The sequence below is a fragment of the Crotalus tigris genome, unplaced genomic scaffold (assembly GCF_016545835.1).
Source record: "Crotalus tigris isolate CLP2741 ecotype Arizona unplaced genomic scaffold, ASM1654583v1 scf7180000017700.2314712, whole genome shotgun sequence".
NCBI lineage: Eukaryota > Metazoa > Chordata > Lepidosauria > Squamata > Viperidae > Crotalus > Crotalus tigris.
In genome coordinates this window covers 98,577-125,258 of record NW_024096576.1, presented here as the reverse complement: position 1 = coordinate 125,258, position 26,682 = coordinate 98,577, and the positions used below count along the sequence as shown (strand labels likewise).

Below are 26,682 nucleotides of genomic sequence, written 5' to 3'. Positions count from 1 at the left end.
TTTTGCTTAGAGTAAACAGTACATTTGATCAATTCCCACTACTTTTCTAGTCACAGGTGATTTTCTGAACATGTCCTGAAGTTGGAGGTTCTCTTTCTAAAGCTTTCTGGATTGTTGAAGCAAGCCAGGTTTCACTAAAAAGTATTACAAAATGTTCTGCAAGGATTCAGTGATTTCCATCCAGCTCTTTCTCTACATGAAAATTTCCAAATTTGGGGGTGTAAAAATATGCTGGGACTGCAACTCTAAGAATTACTACCCAGAATAAAAAAAAATGCAATGAATTTTAGTCCTAGCACTTCAATCTAGCAACAGGGAAGGGAGGACTCTCATGTGCTTTCCTAACCTTGCACTTCACTGTGGTTTAAAAGTTAAGAAATTGCTAGTCAATTTTATTACAAAGATTAATGAATGGATTAATTTCATTTTTCTTTCTCCTTGCCTTGTTTTGAAAAAAAGAAAGCTTCATGGAATTAATGTTTATATACCACATATAAAAACAGACCTCCGGTTAACATTGCTAAGGGATTTTATACTTTATCTGGCAACTATGTCAATCAGAACAGAAAAGAAGAAAAAATATTTAAGTTTTTAAAATATTTATACAGTGATTCCTTTTAATTCAAATCTTAAAGTGGGTTATAGTCAACTTAAAAAGGCAGATGAAAATAGTACAAAAATGAAGAAACAAAACCAAACAAACCTAACTCAAAACAATACATACAACATTCATATAGGCTTGGCCTGGGAAAAAAGAGGGATGTCTAACAGATGCATAAATGGAATTAAGAATAAACATTATTACATGATTTGAGATGAAAAGCCACTTCATCCCACACAGTCTCCAACTTCCAGGATGCACATTTAGTTTACTGTTCCTCATCTTCTCCATTATTGTAGCCAGCCACTGGGTTGGGATATTCACAACCTCTCCTATTTCACATGTTGTGAAGCTGTATGTTATTGTCATCTTGAGGAGACTTCTGATTATTGGCTCAAAGGCTTCATTTCTTAATACCTTTTAGTAATATTTTACTGTGTGATGTGCTAATGTAAAAGAAATAGGTAAAAAAGTTTAAAAAAAGAAAATAACAGAACTAAAACATAACAAATTACTTTACAATCTGAGTATCAAGTAGAATCATAATGTAAAGTGGCTCACAGATCGAACATTTACCACAAGGAGTCATATTGATCCATCTTTGCATTATATCTATAAAGGATTAATTGAAAGGATGAAAGTGAACACATTTCTTCAATCCGAGATTGTTCAAGTGAGACTGTAGTTTCTTTCCAACTGTGCATTATTATTTTCTTTACTACATCCCAAGCTTTATATGTTAGCAGGGCAAATCCAATGGAATTGACTTTTTAGCACTTCATGACCTGAAAGGGGAAAGAAGAGTACAAGTCAGGATTTACTCTGCATCCTCTTTTTGTCTATTACTCTGTCTGTTCTTCGTCTATAAAATTGTTCACCTGAGGTCACTTCCTTCTGCCCTTCTTCTCAGGCACACACAAAACATCCTCCAACCTTATATAACCAAAGTTCTGCACAGGTTGACAAATTCCAAATTTTTGCTACAGAATATATTATATTCACATATCTAAATCTTAATTCTCTTTTAATCCAATATTAATAGAAGGCCAATATGGGACAATCAACAAACATGTCTAAATCATACTTATTAAAATTTCTTCAAATGTGTTAAATCTTTTTTTTTTCAAAAAGCTAGTCTTTCCTGAACATTCACTGAAGTGTCAATAACCATCCAATCGAGAAATCAATATTTTTTTTATTAGATAGTGCTGTTTTACAGCATCAGACAGGGCATTTGGGGCAATGACATCAATAATCTATATATTTCCCCACCCATAGGTCATCAAGAGCTCAACAAGATCACTGGTTCTAATATCTGTTAAATCATATGAACAGGCCTGATTCTTTACACATATATTCTAACCATGGTCATATCTTGGGAACTCTAAGAACAGTGCCCCTAAGGTCTGAAAAAGTATTTTAAACATATAAGATAAAACTATAACAAATGTATTTTCTTGAAAATCAGTGTAACTATCTATCTATCTATCTATCTATCTATTTATCTATGTAGTATAGGTACATAAAACAGCTATAATGTGAAACAAATTAACACTGAAAATAAAGTTTTCAAGATAGGTTCACTGAAAATTAGCAATAACATTTCAAATTATGTTTTTTACACATAATAACTTTCAGTAGAGAATGAGATTATAAACAAATGTTATTGCCTCTTGGCTGATCAAAAATATTTTTAAATATCTTAAAGCTTAAATCAGCTTTAAATTCAAAATGAATGTTTTCCTTCACATTTGCTTCCAAGATGGCAAGATAAATCCTCACATTGACATAAACTAACAAGTTACTGATTATGGTGGCATATATTATAAGTGTCTTAGACCCATATAACAGTATCATTACATTAAAAATAATAAGATAATTTTGATTATCTCCTTACCATAGAAGTCAATAAATTTATAAAATATATCCACCAGAGAACCTTGAAAGTCACCTAGAGTTTGAAGCACCCTAATCAAACTCAGTTCTAAAACCCATACAAGGAAAACTAGACAGGAATAAATTTACATTTCACAATGGGCAAAGGGCAACCACATACCCTGGCATACACAAACTTATAATGTATAAATTCAGTGATAGAGACATAGTTCCCATCTAATACATTGTCCTTCTAACTCATCTTTATTCAAACAGCATAGTCTTAGCACTATTCCCACCATGGGGAATTCTCAATTCTCCCCTAAAAATACCCTCACACAATCCACATTCATTTTTTCAGGAACCATGTCAATGAACCTCACATTTTTGCAACTCCTAAACCAGATTTTTCATACAGGTTACCCACTGAGGTGTCGTCCTTTGGCACCATTACTGATATTGACTGCTTTAAATACAACTTGGGGGATGTAAGTCAATGGTTAGATAGCAAAAGCTTGCAAAGTAGGGCCTTCTGCTGGCTCAAGATTGTCAAATAACAAGGACAGGCTATGCATAGTAAACAGCCACCAACCACAGTGATGCTCATCAACAATGCTGCATGTATTATCCATAGTTGGAAGTCATCAATCAACAAATGGTGGATATAGAGATACAAATATACACATATCAACATGCAAGGCACTGAACACATCAAATTATCTACAATGTAATTATTTTGATTCCACTTTTGCATTTTTGAGGTTTATTTTATTCCATAAGCTGATCTAACTCTTCAGTTGAAAGAAAAGTGAAATATAATGAGAGGAAATAAGAAAGCATGGAAAGCATTCCATATCATCTCATCTACATAGGATGTGGCTATATTGCCAGGAAGTATTAGCAACTAAAGTAGAATTCTGTTGATACTTCCTGGCAATGTAGTCATATCCTGTGCAAATGAGAGGGTATGGAATGCTTTCCATGCTTACTCATTTCTTCTGATTATATTTCATTTTCATGTCTCATTTACTAATAGATTCAAAACAATTGTGTAAAAAAGAATATATCACTGAATACACATATAATTTATTTTACCTAAGAAGGCACCCATTAAAGAGTTCTAGATACTAGCCCATAGACAGATTGAGGTTTGAACACAGCCAAAGCATTTTCCTTCTAGAGGAGAATATTTTAAGCAGCAGGCTACGATCCACATATTCAGCAAAGAAAAGATCAGTCTCGGGGATATAAATCTCACATTTTTTATAAAATGAAATTCAATTTTTAGAAGCTCCTGATTTGAAAAGCAGTTAACAATGGTTACCTGCAAATCATTCAGCAATTTTCCTCAGGGATATCGTGACATAAAGATAGAACAGGTACTATTTTTAGAATTCAATATCTTATTATCTTATTCAGCATCCTGGCTGCTGAAACAACACTGAGATTAGAAAAGACAAAAGCACATTTGGTCCTCTTCAGAAATGCCAGAGTGTAACTGTCGGTATCTTTCAAGGTGCAAAATAATTTCCTAATAGCTTTTCTATTATGATCACTAAAAGAAAGAGAAATGAAGCACACACTGAAGTCATTATTTCTAGAAAATATATTAGGACACACTCTTCTTTGGGAAAAAAATATCTCAAAGAATCTCTGTTGTAAATGACCAAGAAAGCTACAAAATACTGTTATTTTCTGGAAAACTTTGTTCCATTCTGAAGGTAGAAAATTTTCATAGTATTTATTTCTATTTTCAGCAAAGATTATTCTTTATTTATAGCATCCTTTATGCGGCATCTGAGGCTGAAGTCTGAGGTAAATATTCATTATATGATGACTCCAGCATCGTGATGACTCATGATCAAACATGACAAGCTGAACTTTCTTATTTATTGATTGATAAAATTTTATAGGGCTGCTCGTCTCACACAAAGTGACTCTGGCGACCTACAACAATTAATTAAAACATACACACACATTACATACACACACACACACACACACACACACAGATAAATGATACATAAATATACACATACACACATACAAACATGCACACACAGAGAATCATCTTTAAAATATTTTAAAAATATGCATACGCATAAAACACAAGAGAGAGAGAATATTTAATTCAGTATGGAAACCATTTTAGAACTGCACCAGTTACCCTCAGGCCTGATAACATTAACAGAAAAGATAATATTATTACCTATTACTTCAAAAATATGTTACTGTTATAGGATGTAGACCATAAATACAGTTATGAAAGTCACAAACTGCTGACACTGATGGTTCTGTCAATCAAAGATTCCACCTGTTTTTTACTCAACTTTTATACTCAACTTGGTCTGACTCCCAGACAAACCTGTCCTTTGCTTCTGCTGCTTTCAAATGATCCCCAGATACATGAAATAAGGGATGTGGAGGTTCAGTAGCAGTCTTTTCCTGTAGAGATCCCTATCCTGAGGAACAGTCTCCCCTCTGAAGATAGATCATTACATTCTCTAATGTTTTTCCAGAAAACTGTTAAGTCAAAACATTGTTTAGGGCAGGGGTAGGCAACCTTGGCTCTTTTATGACTCATGGACTTCAACTCCTGCTGGCTCAGGAATTCTGGGAGTTGAAGTCCACGAGTCATAAAAGAGCCAAGGTTGCCTACCCCTGGTTTAGGGTCTCAAGAGACAGTGTTGGTGTTAATTAAGGTAGGCATTGTAATTGCTATTGTTAATGTGTTCCAATTTCTCTGCTACTTTTATTGCTGATTTATAACAGCAATGGAGTCATTTTTGCTTTTTTATCGTAGTTTATGATTAACTTTTTGCTTTAAACCCCTGAAAGTCATTACTGATTTAATAAATAAACAATAAACAAAATTTCATTACCACAGTTCACTCAGAAGAAGCCAAAGGAGTTCAAGGCTCTGCTGTTACAGATTGACCGGTTTCATACACCATATTAATCCATAATATGATCCATCCGGTTCTAGTTTAGCCCCTTATTTGACACCAGGCTTATGGTTTATGGTTTACTATGTTCTGTGAATCCAGATAGCTGTTGAAATAACTATAGCTTACTTTGGTATATGAAGTCAGCATTCAGTTTGCTCTTCAAATAAAAAACTCAGGGCAAATTCATAAAACATCATCAGTATACACTAAACCAAAATGCAGTTTCAATTGTTTTTTTTTTAAATAACTACACTAAATTAAACAATTAAAAGTGAAATTGGCACAAATACTTCAAGCATTATCTCATTGAAGAAATGAAATGCAGAATTGACTTTCAGAAAGGAATTCTAATTTAATGTCCTTTCACGTTTTTATTTGTTAGATTTATATCCTGCCTTTCCTCCACCAAGAAGTCAAGGTGGTAACTTAGAATCCTTTCTTCTAGCTATCTCTTTCCAACATCAACTCTGTGGACTAAGTTAAGTTGAGAGATTTGCTCAATGAGCTGCTTTCCTGAGTTGGATCTAGTCCCAAGACTTATAGTTCCAGTCGAAGCTATAGCTACTTGTTCTCAGTATTTTATTTTACAGGCAGAAATTATCTAGCTCAGGGTTGTTTCTGAAGAACATAAGAATTCATGTAGTCCTCAGGATAACAATTTCTATTGCAATAATATGGGGAAGGGGCCTACAGCATGAGTAATGCCAGGTTTCTTTCCACTAGATTAATCTCTCACACATCAAAATGAATCACTTGTAAGAAATTCTTTAGTTGGTGGTCTCCTTCCTTCCTAGCTAACCATGCAAATCCAACTTATTCATATCCTATCAAAATCTGCCAGTTACATTGTCTCCTTGGAGATATGCTTTTGGTCCAGCTTCCATCTATCCTTCTAGCTCCAGAAAGGATGGGTTTTTATCAGTTACAGTACCTTAGGAAACAAACATATTCTCCTATCTTCCAAATGGAGAATCTCCAAAAATTCTCTCAATGGAGAGAAAATTCCATAACCAGGACACCTAACATTTATTTTTCTCATTCATACATAAGGATTGACAGTAATCTTGTAAGAAGATTTAAAGACAAAATCACAAAGGAAGAGGAGTTATTTCATATTCTTGAATCTAAGATCTAGAAATATTTATGCATTTTTAATTAACCAAAGCCCAATTAACCTCAGTAGCCAAAAATATCTAATAGCACCTCCAGAGGATTGGGAACTTCAAGACTGGATTAAAATTAGGAAAACATTCCAATGATTTTCTTTGTGTTTCTTTTAAAATTATTATGCATTCACTTTCAGTTCATACATTGCCTTATTTGGACATCTGATAGAATCTATGCATACTTATATACAAATGCCAAATGGAAAACACAGTGACACAACCAAAAAAAGTCATTAAGACTTCCAGATCATTCTTGGAAATTGCTGCTTATCATTTTGATAAGGAAACCTGGGTGAATCAAGAAAGCTGTTCATGAGAGAGTGGTATATTATATGTGTATTACACAACACACACAAACACATACGCATATATATGTGCTATCAATTCCTGCCACATTTGTCTTCTCAAAATTATATTACTATTATAAATATCTCCCCAGCAACCATTTTAAAAACCTAATAAACATTGAGTTGCTTCATCACTGACCTTATTTTTACTCATGAAATCTTTCTGCTGCTATCCTCTAGGATAGAATGTTGATTTTTTTTTATAAGCAACTAGGGTAAAATATATTACCTTCCTCCCTAATTTACATTGAGCTGTGCTTACATAAAACAAGCACCTGGAGGCCTCATTTAGCCTGCCACTTCTGCATATCTTCTTCGCTCATGGCTTGGCTTGTAGCCATCATGGACTCTTAGGACACTGGGAAGCAGCCCAATTATTCATCAGGGTTGGGGTTAAACTAGAGCTCTGTGCATATGTGAGAAGGGAGTGGAGATGGGCAGCTGCTTTTCCAAGCTATTTGTTTTTCCTCCATCCTGCTAGTTAGTCAATCCTGCAGAGATATTTCCTTTTATTCTCTTCTATATTTCAAATTTGTTTCTGCATTCTCAGACCTGACATTGGCAACTCTTTTGTCTTTTCCTCAGATGCCTTGTAGACTTAATGGTCCAGCACAGTAGCTGAAACTTTAAAGTTTTTTCCATGGCATCAGGATATCTTTTGCAGGAAGTCTGGGGAGCTGTCACTCCAAAGGCAGAATGGCTCACGTGGTATTTTGTCTCTCAAAGAGAAAGAAGAAAAAATGGCCTTTAAAAAGACCCATAAATACTTTTATTGTGCAGACTAAAAGAATTCCTTCCTATTGAATAGAATGGTGAATAAGGGGGGGAGAAATTAATCAGTTTTCATAGATTAAAAAAGCTGGTGGTGCTAATGGTATAAATTGAAAGCAGAGGAGGTAGGGGAGACAATAACCTCAGGCTTCACACACAGGCAGACTGCTAGTCTTCCCTTTCTTGCCCCATGCCTTTAACAAACCGTGTGCTTTGAGGTAAGGTTACTGTTGAGTCTGTGGCGGGAAAATAGACACGAGAAGCAGCTGGAGTTCTCAGTTTCTTTTATTCAGCGTTCAGCTTACAGGAAGATGGCTTCAGCCTCGCCCAAACGCCTCGCAGCCTCTTATATAGGCAACTCCCGGGTAAATGGGTTACTTTTCCCGCGCCAGCACCCGCGCATGCGCACGGCGCTGGCGACAGCCTGTCTGGTCCCGGGCAGCTTTGCACCTGCCCGGGACTGCCTGCAAACGCCCGAGCCGTTTGCAAGGCTCGGGACATAACACCCCTTTCCCCCGGGCTAAAACTACTACCAACATACAACATTTATTTTATACGACAATTTGCTCCCCAGTGCTCCCACTGTTTACTGGCTTTTGCCTTGCCAGCAATGTTATGTAATCTTCTAGGTACTTAGGAGATTTCTTTGCTCTCTGTGACCTTCTTAGCTCTGGGTTACTGGCATAAGTTCCCTGACTGGAGGGAGGCGTGAGCCTGTTCTCTCTATTGTGCCCTGGTGTCTTCCAAGGACTGTGCCCCGATGCCTGGCCTGCTTGCTTGCCCACCGGGCTCGTCAGGCCAGGGCTTCTGTTGCTTTGTGACCTGGTTGTCCTACCTAGCTGTAGACCCTCAGGCCCCTTGAAGTGATAGCCACTGCTGGGCATCTCTGTAGAACCTCCTAGGTCAGTCCAAGACCCGTCAGGAGGCTGTCCATTCCCTGAACCCCATTCTGTGCTCGGGCTCGTGTGGGTTTCTGTACTTTCCCAAAACTCAGGTGTTCCCTGATTTGTGCTAGGGGTTGTTGTAGTCGGGACTTGGCTCCTCGACTAGCTCTGTGTATGTTTGACCCCCTGTAGGATTTGGGGTAAGGTCAGGCCAACCTTGGGAATTGTGTGCCAGCTCTCTTGCAGGGAATGATTTGTTGGGATGCCCCCGGGTATCCTCCGTTGCTGGAGTGCTGTGTGATGTGTATGGAAAGTGAGTATGCCCCCGGGGTGACTCCCTGGCTGGAGTAGGCGTGAGTGCCTGTTGTGTGGGTAAGCTCCATGACTGTCGTTTCGGAGCAATTGCGGAACCCTGGGATGGGCCGTTTGTGGCTCCCTCAGTGGAGATGGGCAGTAGTTCTTGCCCTTCCCTTTGCTCCAAAGGGTCCCCCTCCCCCCTGGAAAAGACCCAGGAGTCTCAGCAGAAAAGTCTCGCCTAGAGCGAAGTTGGTCGATGTGCCGACGCAGGACACGACCGTTGTCCAGGGCAACCTCGTAGGAGAGAGGACCTGTGATCCTGGACACAGAAGCGGGGACCCATGTATGACCAGGCCCGTAATTGCGAGCCCAAACCGGGGCACCCACAAGTAGTTGTCTAGGTGCCCTAGGATGTGAGGTAGATGAAGGCAGTCTGTCCGGATGCAACCGGTCAAGTCTCGTAGTAAGTTGGCGCCCCCAACGAAGTTCAGCTGGACTTCTCCCTGTAGAAGTGGACGGTGTGGTGCGATAAGAAAGGAGAAAGTCAGCCAACCTGTGATGCCAGTCCCCGTAGGTGAGTCTCTTCAAGGCGTCCTTTGCGATGCGCACCATGCGTTCAGCCATACCGTTGGTGGACGGGTGAAAAGGCGCAGACGTGGCATGACGAATCAGGTTTGCCTGTAAGAAAGCTTGGAATTCGGAGGAGGTGAATTGAGGGCCGTTGTCGGACACAATGACATCTGGCAGCCCGTGTGCAGCAAAAATCCCCCTCAGTACCTGAATAGTCTTTGCAGTGGTGGTGGATGAGACAGGCACAACCTCAAGCCATTTTGAATGGCTGTCAACAAGGACCAAGAAGAACTGGCCCTGAAAGGGCCCAGCGTAGTCAATGTGCACCCTAGACCATGGGGACTGTGTTTCCTCCCATCTATGCACAGGAGCTTGGGGCATCTCTGGGCGAGATCGTTGGCACAGGTGGCATGCGTGTACCGTAGCCTCAATACCTTTATCTAAACCAGGCCACCACAAGTGGCTTCGTGCAAGAGCCTTCATACGAACAATGCCAGGATGACCCTCGTGGAGGGATTCTAAGACCCTAGTCCTCATTGAGGTGGGAATGACAACTCTGTTTCCCCAAAGCAGACAACCCTGAGAAAGGGACAGTTCGTTCCTTTTGGACCAGAAACTCTGAAACTCAGGACTAGGGCAGTGCTCAGGCCACCCGGACAGGACCCAGGAGCGGACACGTGAAAGTGTGTGATCTGTACCTGTTTCAGTGGTAACATCCCTGGCACTAAGAGGGAGCTCGGGCAAGGCTTGGATTGATAGAATGTTGACAGCTGGCACGGGGTCAGCTTCTACTACTGGCAGAGGCAACCTACTGAGGCCATCAGCATGGCCCATTTCTTTCCCAGGCTTGTGGAGTAATGAAAAATCATATGCAGACAAAAATAGACCACCTAAGCATTCTAGGGGAAATGATGTGGGGAGTCTGCTTACGTGTGGTAAACAGTCCCAGCAGAGGCTTATGGTCAGTGAAGACCGTGAAATGCCTGCCATATAGAAAATCGTGGAATTTTTTAATTCCAGCAACAACAGCCAGAGCCTCCCTGTCTATCTGAGCGTAGTTGCGCTCGGCAGAAGACAGTGTTCTGGAGTAGTATGCAATAGGAACCTGAGTTCCATCAGACCTGAGGTGACTCAGGACAGCTCCAACCCCGTAGGAGGACGCATCACAAGCGATGCACACAGGAAGAGACTCGTCGAAATGTGCAAGAACACTGTTAGAAGTGAGCAAGGCCTTCTTTAAAGCAAGCCTCATGTGCTTGTGACCACAGCCACACAGCTTGTTTGTCTAGTAGCCTGTGAAGAGGCTCAGCTACACTAGCTTTATGTGGAAGAAAAGAATTGTAGAAATTCAGGAGGCCTAAGAAGGCCTGAAGTTCGGCCTTAGACTTTGGCCTGGGTGCTTCTAAAATAGCAGTTAGTTTGGATTCAGCAGGATGAATCCCAGCAGCATCGATTTTGAATCCCAGAAATTCAGTAGAAGGCACCCCAATCTTGCATTTGTCTTTTCTGAGCTTGAGGCCTGATTTCCTGAATCTTAACAGGACAGCCCTAAGCCTTTCAGCTAGAATGTGTGTGGAGTCTCCTGCAATCAAGACATCGTCAAAGTAGGGGCAGACCCCTGGTATACCTCATAGTGTGTTTTCCATTACGCTTTGGAAAATCCCAGGAGCGACATTCACTCCAAACTGTAGCCTTTTTACCTTAAAGGCTCCCCTGTGGGTCACAATGGTCTGAGCTATAGCAGCATCATCATCAACAGGCAGCTGTTGATATGCTTGAGCTAGGTCAAGCTTTGCAAAAACACGCCCCCCCTTGAGAGAGGCCAGGATGTGACTGACCACAGGAACAGGATAGGCATGTTGCTGCAATGCCTTATTGAGTGTGCATTTGTAATCAGCACAAATGCGAATGTCCCCATTTGCCTTTAGAGGCGTGACAATGGGGGTCTCCCACGGGCTGGAATCAACAGGTTCTAGGATTCCCTGTTGGATTAGTTTGTCTAATTCAGTGTCAATCTTACTTTTTAAAGCAAAAGGGACCCTTCTTGCTTTAATCCTAATGGGAGTGACAGTGGGGTCTAGCTTTAAGGACACAGGTGGTCCTTTGAATGTGCCCAGCTGGGGGCTGAAAACATCTGCAAATTCTTTGCAGACTTCCTGTAGGTCGAGTGTTTGTAAGCTGTTGAGTCCTGTGACGTGTATCCCCAGGGCCTCAAACCAATCGAGTCCTATGATACTCGTTCGTTCACCCCCTACTACTAATAAGTCTAGTGGACCTTCAAAACTCTTGTATTGCACGTTAAGGGTGGCCTCCCCCTTAACACACACTCTTGAGTTCTGAAAATCTGTTAATACAATATCAGAAGGCCTTAACTTGGCCTTAGTCCCACTACTGGAACAAATCTTCCTAAATGTATGCAATGAAATGATGGAAAGGGCAGACCCTGTGTCTAGTTCCATAGATAATGGAACCCCTTGTAGCTTCACGTTGAGTGACAGCTTTTTCTTCATGGGCTTGTGTGTGCCTGTCCTACAGATGCTTCTTCGCGAAGCGCAAAAACCTACCCTATTCTGGCTGGGGAGTCTGGTACCCTTCAGGCGTTCTTCTTGGGGTTGTGCCTTTCGTCGGCCCAGACACACAGCTGCAATGTGCCCTTGTTTGCCGCATGCCCGGCAGGTAGCGGAGCGGAACTTGCAGTCGGTTCTCCTGTGGCGACCTCCACAGCCGATGCACTTGAGCGGAGCCGAAGAGCTTCCCTTCTGGTTTCCTTCCTTCGCGGGGTGTAGACGGTCGACTTCCTCGTCCGGATCCTCCTCGGAGTTTCGTTGGACGTCTTCCTGGTGCACGGAGCATCCTCTGCACTGCTTCTGATCGGCCGCATGTTCTTGACGGCGCCGCCTGCTGCTTCTTCTGCGGTGACTTCCCTTAAGGCGTCTTGGAAGGATAATTCTTCCTTAGCGAAAAGTCTCTGTTGTAGCTCTCGATGCCTTAACCCGCACACGAATCGGTCCCTCAGTCGTTCCTCGAGGTCCTTGAACTCGCAGGGCTTGGCGGCCTTCCGTAACGCGGCGATGTATTCCTTGGCTGACTCACCGGACCGTTGATCCCTCTGTTCGAAGGTGTGGCGCCATGAGATAACGGACACCTTGGGGTGGAAGTGCTCCTTCAGCAGCTTCTTCAGGTCTGCGTAACTTACAGACTCTACTGGGACAGGTGCTGCAAGGTTTTCTGCGATTTCGAAGGCATCTTGGCCGCAAACGCAAAGCAGGGTGGCAGCCTTCAAGCTATCTTCCGTCACTTGGTTTGCCTTGAAGTAGTTCTCCATTCTGGATACGTAGGACTCCCACCGCTCTGGATGTGAGACGTCGAATTCCGAAAGCCTTCCGATTTTCGCCATCTTCGGATCTTCAGGAGACGGGTCTATCAGCCAGCCTACCCCCGAATGCGCACCGGATTGGCGGGCAGCTGCCGAGTCGACGCCGTTCCTCTTCCGCCGCTCAGGACTCCTTGGGTAAGCTTACACTTTTTCCTTTCCAGGTAGTGCAAGGCATCCCACCTTCGTCGCCAGTGTTGAGTCCGTGGCGGGAAAATAGACACGAGAAGCAGCTGGAGTTCTCAGTTTCTTTTATTCAGCGTTCAGCTTACAGGAAGATGGCTTCAGCCTCGCCCAAACGCCTCGCAGCCTCTTACATAGGCAACTCCCGGGTAAATGGGTTACTTTTTCCGCGCCAGCACCCGCGCATGCGCACGGCGCTGGCGACAGCCTGTCTGGTCCCGGGCAGCTTTGCACCTGCCCGGGACTGCCTGCAAACGCCCGAGCCGTTTGCAAGGCTCGGGACATAACAGTTACCATATCTGGAGTACAAATTTCCAAAAACCTACTAAATGGCAGCATATATTTTGAGTTTTCAGTTTCTATTTGCAGCAGCAGCAAAGGAAGGAAGGAAGGAAGGAAGGAAGGAAGGAAGGAAGGAAGGAAGGAAGGAAGGAAGGAAGGAAGGAAGGAAGGAAGGAAGGAAGGAAGGAAGGAAGGAAACACATAATTATAAAAGGAAGATTTATTCCTAAATGACCTTTAAAAAGACCCATACATAAAGAATATATTTAAAAAGAATAAAAATCTGCGTTTCCTTTTACCTGAAAAAAAAAGTTTCCCCCAAAATTAACATAACTGGAGCAGTGTATGTGGAAGATTTATTTTTTGTAATAAAAGACCAAATCAAATTATTATACATTTGTTTAAAGAAGAAAATGGTCAGAATTATTTTTAAAAAACTGTACCTAACTTTATAATTATAAATAACCTTGAAAATATTATTTCAATTCTATCTAAGCCAAAAGGTAATAGCTGAATTTTTAGGAAACATCTATATTCTGATTTTCATGATAATAAGAAGAAACAATGAGGATAGAATCTGCTAGAAGCTCAATAACTTTTGCATTATTCCACATAATTCTGCTTTGATTATTTAGTCAGCATTCTTATATCCATCGCTCTTGAAATATTTATAATGGCAATATTTATATAAGGTGTAAATAAATGCTCTATACAGAATCAGTGTTTTTCAAATGCTAGCTAAGATATTCTGGGAGTTGATGTATACACTTCTTAAATTTGCCAAATTTGAACATTCTTTCATTCAGAACCTGCCCATTTCAGGAATTTCAAAAAGTCACAATTTAAAATAAACTATACTTTTTAACCAATTTCATTATTTCTTTTCATTTTTGCTTCTTATCTCTAGGAGTTTCTAAAGTCAGATGTAAAACAATTACAAGCTATTCTCATGAGTTCTCTTAATTAGAAAAATGTCCATCTAATGTCAAAATCGATATATGGAAATAATGGTTGCAGTATATTCTCTTTCCTTAAAATTAAATTATTTATTCTGGATTCTATCTGGAGAGCCAGTTTATTTATCTGAAAACTATATGTGCTAAGGAAGGACTACACCAAGCTATGTCTTAGAAGATCCAGGTCATCTGTCAAGAGGCAGACTTAGCATCTTAAAATCAAACCAAAGATTCACTCTAATCTCATAGTTCACACTAAAATCTTGCATAATTGTAGTGGTCTTATCGGAGAATTCACAGTTTGCTGATGATCTTATCCACTGTCTAAGATGTTGGAGTAGGAGTGAGACATATTGTGCTTGTTACCCATAACATTGGCAGTTATCAACATTGCAAGAGAGTCCAAACAAAAACCATGCCCAGATGAACACATTCTATTTTATTATAAGGTTACATTAACAGAAACTTTTAAGCCAAGTCTGAAAGTACATTTTCCCCATCACCTTCACAGCCCAAAAAACTAGGGAGGGCCTCTTCTGAGAGGTTTACCACATCTCCATTGCTTCTGCAAACTAGGCTGCCTCTTATCTAACTGTTTCCCTAGCTGTGGCTCTTCTCACTGTCTCCCAGGGCATTCCCACATACCACTACAGCACAAGAGACAGAAAAGGTGTATGTTGTAAAGTTCATCCTCATGTCTTTTCTGACTTTCTGTGCAAAGTTATATTCTACATTCTGCACTTTCTGTAGGCCATCATATATACTCAGACTTGGATTATTAAATGGTTGTTCTCCCTGTGAGCTTTCAAAAATGTTTTGTACTTTTTCTTAATATCTAGCTCTATGGAAGTCTGCTGAGATGCAGAGCTCTTGTTTCTCAGCAGCTCAATTTTTGCTCCATTCCTTTAAGACTCTTAACCAATTATTATGGATAGAGGGATTATCAGCAAAATTTACGTCTTAAAATTGTGGAAGTAATCAGGGTTCATTCTTTCGGAATTTCCATATCCAAATATATATCATGTAATATAGTAGATGAAAGCTCATTTTATGCAAGGTATGCAACGTCAGGATATTACAGTTGATAAGAACATAATTGCTTATTTAGTAGATAGGTAACTGAACGAGCTGAACTGTGTGAGTGCATTTTGCTCAGAATTGTACTCATGGTCCTTTAAACAATCAACTAATATTTAATATATCAACATCCTAAATATCTAATAATTCTAATGGATGAAGTCAAGCCTTTATGAAATTTTACCCTGTTTGTGAGATATACAAAATAGATTAGAAAGCCTTAATCTAGATCACATCCAAGAGATTAATTCATCTTTGTTCCTGATTAAAAATACTACTGACATATCTACCTGAATCATGCCTTGTTGGTTTCAGTGGATCTTATAGGTAATTAGTCTTTTGATTTCATCTTAAATTAAATGTTGAGATAGCTATATGAGTTTTTCAGGACATATCACTATTTCATATAGCAGAGAGAAGGGCAAGCTTTCAAAAAGCAATGAAGTAAAGATGCATTATCTGAATGGCATCCTTAGGTGCAAGGGTTACCACTTAATATGTCTGGGCAGTTGTCTCACACAATTCATCAGATATGCCCCAAGGCATGGCTGATTATCACTGCTCATTGAAGCATAGTCTTTCAAGGTCATATCCCAGCAAGTAATCACATCTAGAGACCTGCTGAAGAAATAAAACTTCCTAAACGCAGAGTGTCATTTGAGAATTCAGGCACCTTTCCTGAACAATGAAGTTATGAATTTTATCTCAGTTGAATCAGTTTAGAGAGTCACAATCATATGTATAGCCTATGTGCTATTTTGACATACTCAGAAATACAGCCATCTATCAGAAATAGGTCTCCTGTGAGAGCAGGGTTTGGACTAGATGACCTCCAAGGTCCTTTCCAACTCTGTTATTGTTACCTATTACTGTTAACTTTCTTTTATCCAATCATTGTTCAAATGTATGGATTCAGTTTCCTAAATTCTCAATGATGGCATAATGACTGCAAAATTCTGGAAGGGAGTTCTTACATCTGGAGGATACCCGTGTTGGTGAATTGTTCTGTAGCATAACTAAAAATGAATTCTAGAAAAGTGTTAAGCTAGTGAAAGGATATAGTTATATAAATCTGCCTTTTCCTATATAGGTACTATTATGTTTGCAGGTTGGAGGCATTAAGAGGAGACGCATCGTGTAACAACAAGTTTTCTTTATTTTCTCTTCCACAACCAACAACAGCAAAAATGGCACACAGACCTTTTATAGTATCCTAGCCCCGGACAACATCAACCAATGATTGCAGAGGCTGTTTCCCACCTTGGGCATGCACACAATACTGGAGATAGCCAGTCAGATCCCAGGCAGCTTTTGGTCTGCCCGGGATCCTTTGCAACATTTCTGAGCCTGCTGAATGCTTCAGCAGGCCCAGGACATAACACCCCTCCCCCCTGGATGAAACAATAATATCTTATTATATAGCAGCACAGGTACATGTGTTCAATGGACTGGATGTTATTGTGAAGCACAATATGCCTACACACAGGCAGGGCACTCTTGTCTTTATAATTATTCAAAGAAAAAAAAGTACAACAAAATAATATGCTGGGAAGAACACCCCTTTACTGAGTGTTTGTTCTGTATTTGTTTAAGGACTAGTAAGGTTCCCTTGACTTGATAGAAACTTTACATGGTCCCAAAGATGTTTGGGTGGGCCCTTGGCCCGCTGTGACCTTCTGATGGCTGGTGAGTGTGCCTGGCCTGCCAGCTCACCTGCCAGGCTAGGCAGACCAGGACTTTGATGCCCCAAAGACCCAGGTGACCCACCCAGCTGCTGACTGGCTGGATCCTCTGAATCCAAGCCAGGGTTCCTTAGGGGGGTGGAATTCCCAAGTCCAGTGGTGGGGTGGAATTCCCCAAATCCACAATGGACTCCTCTTGGAAGCAGTGTCCCTTGAGCCCAAGACCAGCAGCTGGAGTGGCCTGAGTGGCTGATGTGCCCCAGTAACCCCTTGGCCCAGTGTGCATGCCGGAGGTGCCAGAGTCAGGAGCCGCCTCCATGGCAAACCCCCTTTCTGGAGACTCCCTGTTTGAAGCACTTGCTGAAGCCTGGAATGATCCTTGTTCTGGAGCAATAGCTGAATCCTGTGAATGTCCCCATTCTGACACGGGAACATGTGCAGTAGCATGTGAAAACCTGCTGGAGCTGGAAGACTGTGGTCCAGAATAAAGATTATGGTCCTCCTCCCCCCCCCCGAGAGCAGAGCCAGGAGTGGAGGTGTTGCTGGGCAGCCTCCAGCACAGTTGGTCTATGTGCTGTCGGATGACGCGCCCATTGTCCAAGGCCACTTCGTATGACAGTGGCCCAGAGACCTTGCATACCACTGCTGTGATCCAGAAATGTCCAGGACTGTAGTTCCTTGCCCAGACCAGATCACCCATCTGTAGTTTTCTAGGTGCCCGTGGCTGTGACACCTGTGAAGCCACCCGGTCTGGGTGCAAACTGTCCAGTTTCGTGATGAGGTGGCAACCCCAGCAGAGTTCTGCTGGGTTCTTTCCTGTGGCTGTTCAAGGTGTGGTGCATTGTGCAAGAAGGAAATCAGCTAACCTGTGATGCCAGCTGCCATAAGTGATCCTCTTGAGAGCATCTTTGGTAGTGCGCACCATCCTCTCAGCCTGGCCATAGGAAGATGGGTGGAATGGAGCTGACGTTGCATGCCGGATCAAGTTGGCCTGTAGGAAAGCCTGGAACTCAAAAGAGGTAAATTGGGGGCCGTTATCTGAGACCAGGACATCTGGAAGTCCATGAGAAGTGAAGATTCCTCTCAACACCTGGATGGTCCTAGCAGTAGTAGTAGAGGAAACAGGAACAACCTCTAGCCATTAGGAATGGCTGTCAACGAGGAGAAGGAAGAATTGCCCCTGAAAGGGCCCAGCATAATCTATATGTACCCTTGACCAAGGGGTTTGTGTTTGGGTTTGGTCAAGGGGTTTGTGTTTCCTCCCACCTATGTACAGGTGTCTGGGGCATTTCAGGCCTTGACTGTTGGCACACTTGGCACCTATGAACCTGGATCTCAATGTCTTTATCAAGCCCAGGCCACCAGAGATGGCTGCGCACAAGCGCTTTTATCCGGACTATACCCGGATGTCCCTCATGCAGAGAGATCGATTCTAGACCTCAATGAGGCTGGGATGACTACCCTACTACCCCATAACAGGCACCCTTTGAATGTGAAAAGCTCATGTTTCCTTTGCCAGAAGCTTTGAAACTCAGTATCTGGACACGTATCAGGCTATCCTGACAACACCCAGGTCAGCACGCATGTAAGTGTGTGATCACTGGCAGTTTCTGCAGCCACGTCCCTAGCATTGAAGGTAGATTCAGGCAACTCCTGAATGGAGAGAATGTTAATAGCAGGAGCAGGATCTTCTGTTGCAGCTCATGACTCCTTAGGCCACAAACGAAACGATCCCGCAGCCTCTCTTCCAGGTCCTTGAATTCACACGGACTCGCTGCTTGCCTTAAGGCAGCAATAAAGTCCGCAGCAGACTCACTAGGCCTCTGGTCCCTCTGCTCGAACGTGTGTCACCAAGCAATCACAGAAAGTTTGGGTTGGAAATGTTCTTTCAGCATTTTCTTCAAGTCATTGATTCCAAAAGTGCTGGGGCCACCAGATTCTCTGCTATGTCAAACGTTTCCTGTCCACAGACACACAGCAGGGTAGCCGCTTTAAGGCTGTCTTCTCTTACCTGATTGACCCTGAAATAGTTTTCCACCCTTGCCACATACGAATTCCAGCGCTCCGGGTGTGCAATCTCAAACTCTGACAAGCGGCCAATCTTAGACATCTTCTGTAACCCTCATTAATGCCTTCTCTGCAAGCCTATTATCTGGGGAAGGGGTCCCTTGACTGAGCTCACCTCCAGCGATGCTGTACTGGCAGGCAGAATCGCTGTGTGCTGGATGCCGAACTTCCAGGACTTCTTGGTAAGTCCTCTCTTCTTCATTGTTAAATGTGGCTTACAGCGATCCCACCCTCGTCGCCACTGTTATGTTCACAGGTTGGAGGCATTAAGAGGAGACGCATCATGTAACAACAAGTTTTCTTTATTTTCTCTTCCACAACCAACAACATTAAAAATGGCGTGCAGGCCTTTTATAGTGTCCTAGCCCCGGACAACGTCAACCAATGATTGCAGAGGCTGTTTCCCACTTTGCGTGTGCGCACAATACTGGAGACAGCCAGTCTGGCTCCGGGCAGCTTTTGGTCTGCTCGGGACCCTTTGCAACATTTCTGAGCCTGCTGAATGCTTCAGCAGGCTCAGGATATAACAAGTACCTTGAAACATGAAGACTGCACTTCCCAGAGTTCTCCAACCAGCATAATTATTCTTGAAGATTATGGGGGTTGCATTCTAATATCTTGGAGAGCAACCACTTTAGAGAAGAATAATATAAATAACTTCCATCAGTTTTTCTTTCTATTTTCATTACTGAACAAATAAATGGACTATCTACTTAAATAATATGTTTATCAAGTTATCTCAGTCCATGTCTGCAGCAAAATGTATATACATATCTATATATTTTGCCATTTCTTCATAGAGCCCAAAATACTATTGTGCAGATGCTAGTGTCCAAGAATTTATATACCAAAATGATTTTGCAAAGAGGATCTTGATTATCTAAGTTTTGAGAATTTTATGCCATCCGTACATTCTGACTTTAATGCATGAAAACCTAGATAAGTATTAATATATGGAGCTTGGAAATAAACTGCTGGCTCTTCACAGCCCTCCTGTTTATGATCTCTGCTGATTCCCCACTTGCAGACTGAGCTCAAACATCTGTTAATAGCATAGATTCTGTTACTGTTATAAGATTCCTAATAGTAGGAAGTTAAAAGGAAGAGGGAAAGATTTCCAAATCTTTTCTTCTTGTACTTACCCTCCTCAAAAGAATTCAGAAGATATGTTGCTATTTGTCTGACATAGTTATACTCTGCTCACAAACTTGGATTTAAACTAGCTAAACTGCAGTTGCTCAATAATTGTGCACTATCAGTCTTACAGGCAGAAAATGAGCTTTACAGTACCCTATATGTGAGTGAGTTGCTTTCAAGACAAGATCTAGGCTGGATCATTCCACCTATATTTAGTATGCACATTGCCACTGATGCAATGCAGTCAACAGATCTGCAGTCTGAATCCAGATAATTGTCTATACAAATTCCATCCTGCATGGGCTGTTCAATTTCACCAGTGTCCACATTTGCATATGACATTGCATAGCACATTATATAACAACTGCTTCAGAAAATGAATGTTCTTCAGTTATAACTTAGCAGTCGTGAACTCAAATACATTCGGTAATAATGATGATGTTTTGTAGGTGGTTCAATATGTGGGGAAATCTAAGTCAAAAAATGAAATACACATTGATTTGTCTGACTTCCTGCTCAGTATCTTTCATATAGGAGATTCAGTTGTTATCTTTCTCTAGACACTAAAAGAGCAAGAATATTCACACATGATTTCTGAGGGTCTGCAGCTCTCAATATCAGCTATAATGGTGCTGCCATAGAGCATTTTGCTATTTTAGTGGAAATGTATGACTGCTGTCTTTGAGAAAGAGTAACTTTGGAAAGGGAAAACGATGATATTAAATGACAGTACAGTTATTATCACAAAGGGGCTACAACAAATTTATTGGGGTAGCAGCTTTCTGGATTTTACCTGTAGGTGTTGTAGCCCTGGTCTAGATAAGATTAATACTGACATCTTTTTTAGATGTTCTTATCCCGCCATTTCTCTCATATACAACTCAAGACACCAGTGAACACACCAGTCCTCCTTCTGTTTTCCCCACAGCAACCACTCTCTGGAATTGGACTGAGTGAGAGACAGTGACTCACCCAAGATCACCCAGCCAGTTATGCAGTTCTTGTAAAAGCTCAATTCTACTGCATTTGGCAGAATGCATACCAAGTACATATGCTGATGAATTGGAAAAATGATTTAATAAACCAAAGCCCAAAGGTCTGATGGATAATTTAAAGAAGAATTAATTAATTTTTTGAATTAATTCAAGAAGAATTTTTTAAAAATTGAATTAATTTTTATGTATTTTTGTCAAATTGGGGTTTTTTTTAGTTGCAGACCTATTTTCAATCAAAGTGCCAATGACTCATTCCTAATGCACACTTGTTTGTGATAAAAAGACAAAGCCAAAATACTATTGTAGCAGATGATGGCAGATAGCAGATTAAACAATGCACAGATTAAATAATAACTGACATTGTTTACTCCTACAGTAACTTTATATTGCCTAAGTAAATATAGGGCAGATAAATCAGCACTTGGCTTTTCTCAGAGGGTTTAGGTTTTCTTTATTTAGCGTGAGGTGGCAGCAAGAGTCTTTAAGACTGAACAAAACAAGATTAGCCTTATGGATTTACTACCCTTTTATAAATCCTAGAATTGGGTGATATCATGGGTCTATGATCTAGAACAGAGGTCACCAACCTTTTCATGCTGGCAGCCCAGAGGGAAAGGGAGCAGCTGGGAAATTTGTGCACGTATGTGCACGCATGTGCAGAAACGGGGCTTCACGCACCCACACAGGGCTAGCAATCCCATTTGCACATATGCACAGGTGCTAGCCACCACTAGCCCCCACTCGCATGTGCAAACGGGCTGGGTTACCCACATATGCACTAGCGGCCTCATTTGCACAGGCACTAGCCGCCACCACTAGCCCTGCACACATGCACAAACGGGTCTGCAGGTGCTAGCACTAGCCAGCTTGTCCCACGGCCCAGTGGCCAGTAGGCCATGGCCCATAATGGGCCACGGCCCATAGGTTGGGGACCCCTGATCTAGAAAACATGAGATTCCTTCTAAGTTATGATGAGAATTGAGGCTACATTTTGAATGAAGCAAGCTTTAAAATACTCTAAAAAGACCTTTCATTTTAAAAGTTTCATTGAAGATAGAACAGAAAGAAATAGTTTAGAAATGGATACTGCATCAATAATAATCAAGCAAGGCTAATCCCACAATTTGGGAATTAGAGAGGACATAGATCAAAACCATTCCTGGGCAGAATTTAAGCAGTATTAAAAAGGCATGGGACTAAAAAGCTATTTAAAATTGTTTGGTGTTAGTGAGCCTACTCACACTGTAAGGTTCAGATAGAATATCCAAATGCCATTTTACTCAAAAGAATATAAAGTTCTTGACCTACAACCACAATTGAGCCCATAATTTGGTCATAACTGGTTGCCTTCATTAAGTGAGGGCCCATCTCACTGTCTCACTCAGCAACCACAATTCCCATTCCCCCTGTTGTGGTCATACCTCAGGGGGTGGCAGAGCACCTGGGAGACCCAGCCCTCACCAGTATACGGTTACCTGCTACAGGCCAGGAGCCTTGGCTGTCTCGTCCCACTGGTGTTTGGGCTTTCCCTCCATTCCACCTCTCAAGGAAGGGTCCACATTTTCTCTTTCCATGCAGCTTCTAACAAGCACACCCAACCAATGTGAGGTGCAGCTCCTGTAGAAAGTTAGCCAACACTATGGTTCTCAAAGACAGACAGAGACCCAGGACATTAGAAGAGCTGGGGTTCAAGTTACAATATTTCTGAGGTTCTTTCTACCTTTCTATATGGGAAGAAGAGATCAGTTGTTGCACGCAGAGAGAAAGTGATAATATACTAACTTTGTTTATACTTGTTGTGATGAAGGGGGAAGTACTTTCTTTATATATTTCTTTACTGCATTTTTTTCTTTCTATTTTTATTCTTTTATTCTTTTTAGTTTGCATTAGTTTCTACTACTGCCATTGTAATCTTAAATAAGATTACTATTTAAAAAAAACAGAAGCTGATTGTTTTTGTTAGAGAGAGGGAAAAAAAACCCTCTGCCTAAAATATTCTCTAATGTTTTGCCCTTTGTTTTCTAATTGACAACCTATCATTTTACCTGCCATTCACACTTCTAACTACCTTTACTCTCAAGCAGATTAATGCATAAGCTTTCACATTCCTTCTTTTGACCTTGGAAATGTCTTTGCTTTATGCTGAATACATACTGCCTGAGTCTTTGAGTACCCCTTGCTAGTCTTGATTCTAGCACAGTGTTTCTCAACCTTGACAATTTTAAGGCATGTGGACTTCAACTCCCAGAATTCCGCAGCCAGCATTCTCTGAGTTGAAGTCCACATGCCTTAAAATTGTCAAGGTTGAGAAACACTGTGCAGGTAATCTACAAAGCCTCTTGGGGGTACTTATGGCTAAATGAGAAGCATCTAAAATGTAAATATCAAGAAATGTAGATAATAAATTGCAAACTTTTTATGATGATAGAAGATAACAAAACATTGGGAACTCTGTCAAAGAAACCATTGGAAGTGGATTTTTTTTTTCCTGAAGCTTCTTTAAATATAGTTGCAATTCTGTGATATCTAGGATAAGTTATGATGTGGTCATGCTTTGTCTTCCTTTCCCTTTAAGTAAAAATATGTTTTGTGGACACTTTTAATTGTATATGATTTTTAAATATAAAATGGGCAATTTAAACAAAACCATTAAATAGAATTCTTAGCAGCTCTTAGCACATACAGTATAATGAAAGGATGTATTCCCATAGTCTGCCATGAAGCATAAATTACTAAGTCAAAGACCAGGAAGGGATGGCAGATATACTTAATATTATGATGCTTTTACACATTTTCTTGCTCAGAGTTGGATTAATAATTATACCGACTGTCCTACCTGAAACAGAAATGGCCCAAAGCTCTGAAAAAGACCCTGAGTACAAAATACTATCTTAACCTGTCATGAGATGGTTTCCTTCCTTCCATACTGCATCCTAAATTCTAAATTCACAAAGTAAAGATTATGAAGTATATACCAAGACAGAGACTCCAACATTCACTCTGGTGAACCTAACACAGTGTCCTGTAGGACCATAGCTATCTCTGATTGAGACACATAATATCTGTCAGTGAACTGTAAGTAACTGGTAAAATAGGGATAACCAATAGATAATCTCTGAACATAAATTTACAGAAGGGTGAAATTGTGTAAATGGAGCAATTTCATTTTGTATGTCAAAAGGAGAAGGATATTAAATAGAAACTTTAAAACCATGGGCTTCTCCACGGAAGCACTGTAGATCACAATCCTATGTACCAATGAAATTTGGTGTTAGATTAGAAGCTTACTATCCTTCCCTTAAATAAAATGTTCAAGGTAATCTTGGAATGAAAAATGAAACTAGGGAGTCCTCCAAATAGAAAGAGTTACAAGAATGGTATGACCTAGATCAGTGGTTCTCAACCTGTGGGTCGGGACCCCATTTGGGGTCGAATGACCATTTCACGGGGGTCACCAAACCATGCTGTCCTCCATTTTTTTCCCTTTTCCCTAGCTGTCCTATCCCTCTTATTGGTGGCCACACCCACTTGGGGGTCACCACATGGGGAACTGTATTATGGGGTCACGGCATTAGAAAGGTTGAGAATCACTGACCTAGATTATTTTCACACAGTCTGAATAATGTGGTTCAGTTTTCACTACAGTTCTAGATCTATTTAACACCTTTAATTTAGTTACAGAATTTAACTAACATTCTGAGCTTACACAGTGTATTGAAATATAAATATCCCAATAGGCTGGCTTCATATAGCATATATAAGCCATGTACACTGACTGCAATTAAATTTTATATGTTTATAAAATCAAGCAAGCTAAGCAAGAATACAGTAAAGCATATAGAATTTTAACTGACTTGTTTAAGCATATTGTGTAAACTTAGAATAGATGACTATGCCCTGCCACAGTTAGTTCTGCAACCATCCAAAGAAGGACTAATCAAGGACGTAATGCTAAATAGTAATGCAAAATGTTAAATGGACAAGATACTTTCCACAGGGCCATTAAGTGTTATATATCTATAAGTAGAAAATTGTTTAATGCAATCATATTTGATTAAAATGAGAAGATCTCTCTAAATTGAGAGAGATGACTATAATGATGGTGATGACGAGTAGAAAGTGAAGGAGCTCAATTTTTCCTATATAGTTTGCAAAAGGTCATATCCACCATAAAGGGAATGCAGACTAACAAAATCAAGTAATAAAATTAAGAATAATAATGTTTAAAGATGGTAATTTCTTATTAAATGGGGGAATGACCTGCCAACAAATCCTTCCCTAAAGAATCATAAATCTGCCCTGATTGGGAAGTGTAAATGAACAAAACCTAAAATTTAACATCATAAAAAGAGATCATTCTCTTTTTTAAAAAAAGATAAGTTCTAATACGCATTTTTCCCCTTCCAAATACCAACACCTCCGAAGAAAATCACCCCAAAGAGAAACATATCCCATTCGAGAAAACATTCCATATCACACCCTGAAAATCTCAGCATCCCAATATAAACAAAAGACAAGAGTTTAACATAACAAAAAGAGATAGTTTCTCCTTTAAAAAATCATCAAACTTCACTGAATTTAGATGCTAAAAAATTAGGATAAATAAATAAATAAATAAAATGGCTATAGAGGAAAAAGTTTAAATGCCAAATTTAGTATACCTTACCCTGTAACGGTATCAGTAAAGCCCAAAAGAATCACCCAGAATAACAACATATCCCATTTTAACTCTGATCAATAAACCAACTTTTTATTCATTTTGTTTTTCAGAACAATCCATTTAAATAATTGCTGATCCTTGTTACAAATGTTTTCAGTACTTCAAGCAGCCTTTTTTATGACTTTAGCAAAATAAATTATTTCAATTATTCTGTGGGATTTTCCTTTTTATTTTCTTCTTAATTTTTAAAGCCTCGTCCAATTTCCTGTTTGCATCTGATGGTGAATTCTTATTTAGAATCTTGTTCATATTGTTCTCAAATGGATTTTTTTACATATTATGTTCTATAATATCTTCTTGAGACAGACTGTTCCCAAGAAGACACAACATAGTTGACATAATTATTTCAAAATCTCAGCATATCTCCTGATGAAGCTCCTCAAAGTTATCTCTACATTACATTACATTATAAGTTATTTATTTCCAATATCAAAAACAATTTTCCTTTCCCACAAACATGCCTTTATTCTTTGAAAATAATATTAAAACCTTAATATTCAAATTCCAGTATGCCAACATTTTCTGAGCCCTTAATCCATTTAACACTTTCTGTGGTCAAATCCTCATCTCGCTTTTTGCTGTTTATTTTAAATTCTTAAAAATTATAAAATACATTTTCTTATATTAAGGAATTAAGGCACTCACCCAGCAATTGTAATCTTGACACTCTGAAGATGTCTAACTTCTTTGATGTAGTTAATAGGCAATTTCCAGAGATAGTTAGCAAGGGAAATGTGCAAACTTAGTTTCC

The 26,682-nt window shown here is 40.4% G+C and overlaps 1 long non-coding RNA gene across 1 annotated transcript; it reads right to left on the bottom strand.

Moving 5' to 3' along the window:
- Positions 1–603: 603 nt before the first annotated feature.
- Positions 604–26,682, bottom strand: LOC120305936. The gene is made up of 2 exons (XR_005556133.1): positions 26,577–26,682; positions 604–1,386 (listed from the first exon to the last, which is right to left on the bottom strand). It is a non-coding gene; the product is annotated as an uncharacterized LOC120305936 (long non-coding RNA).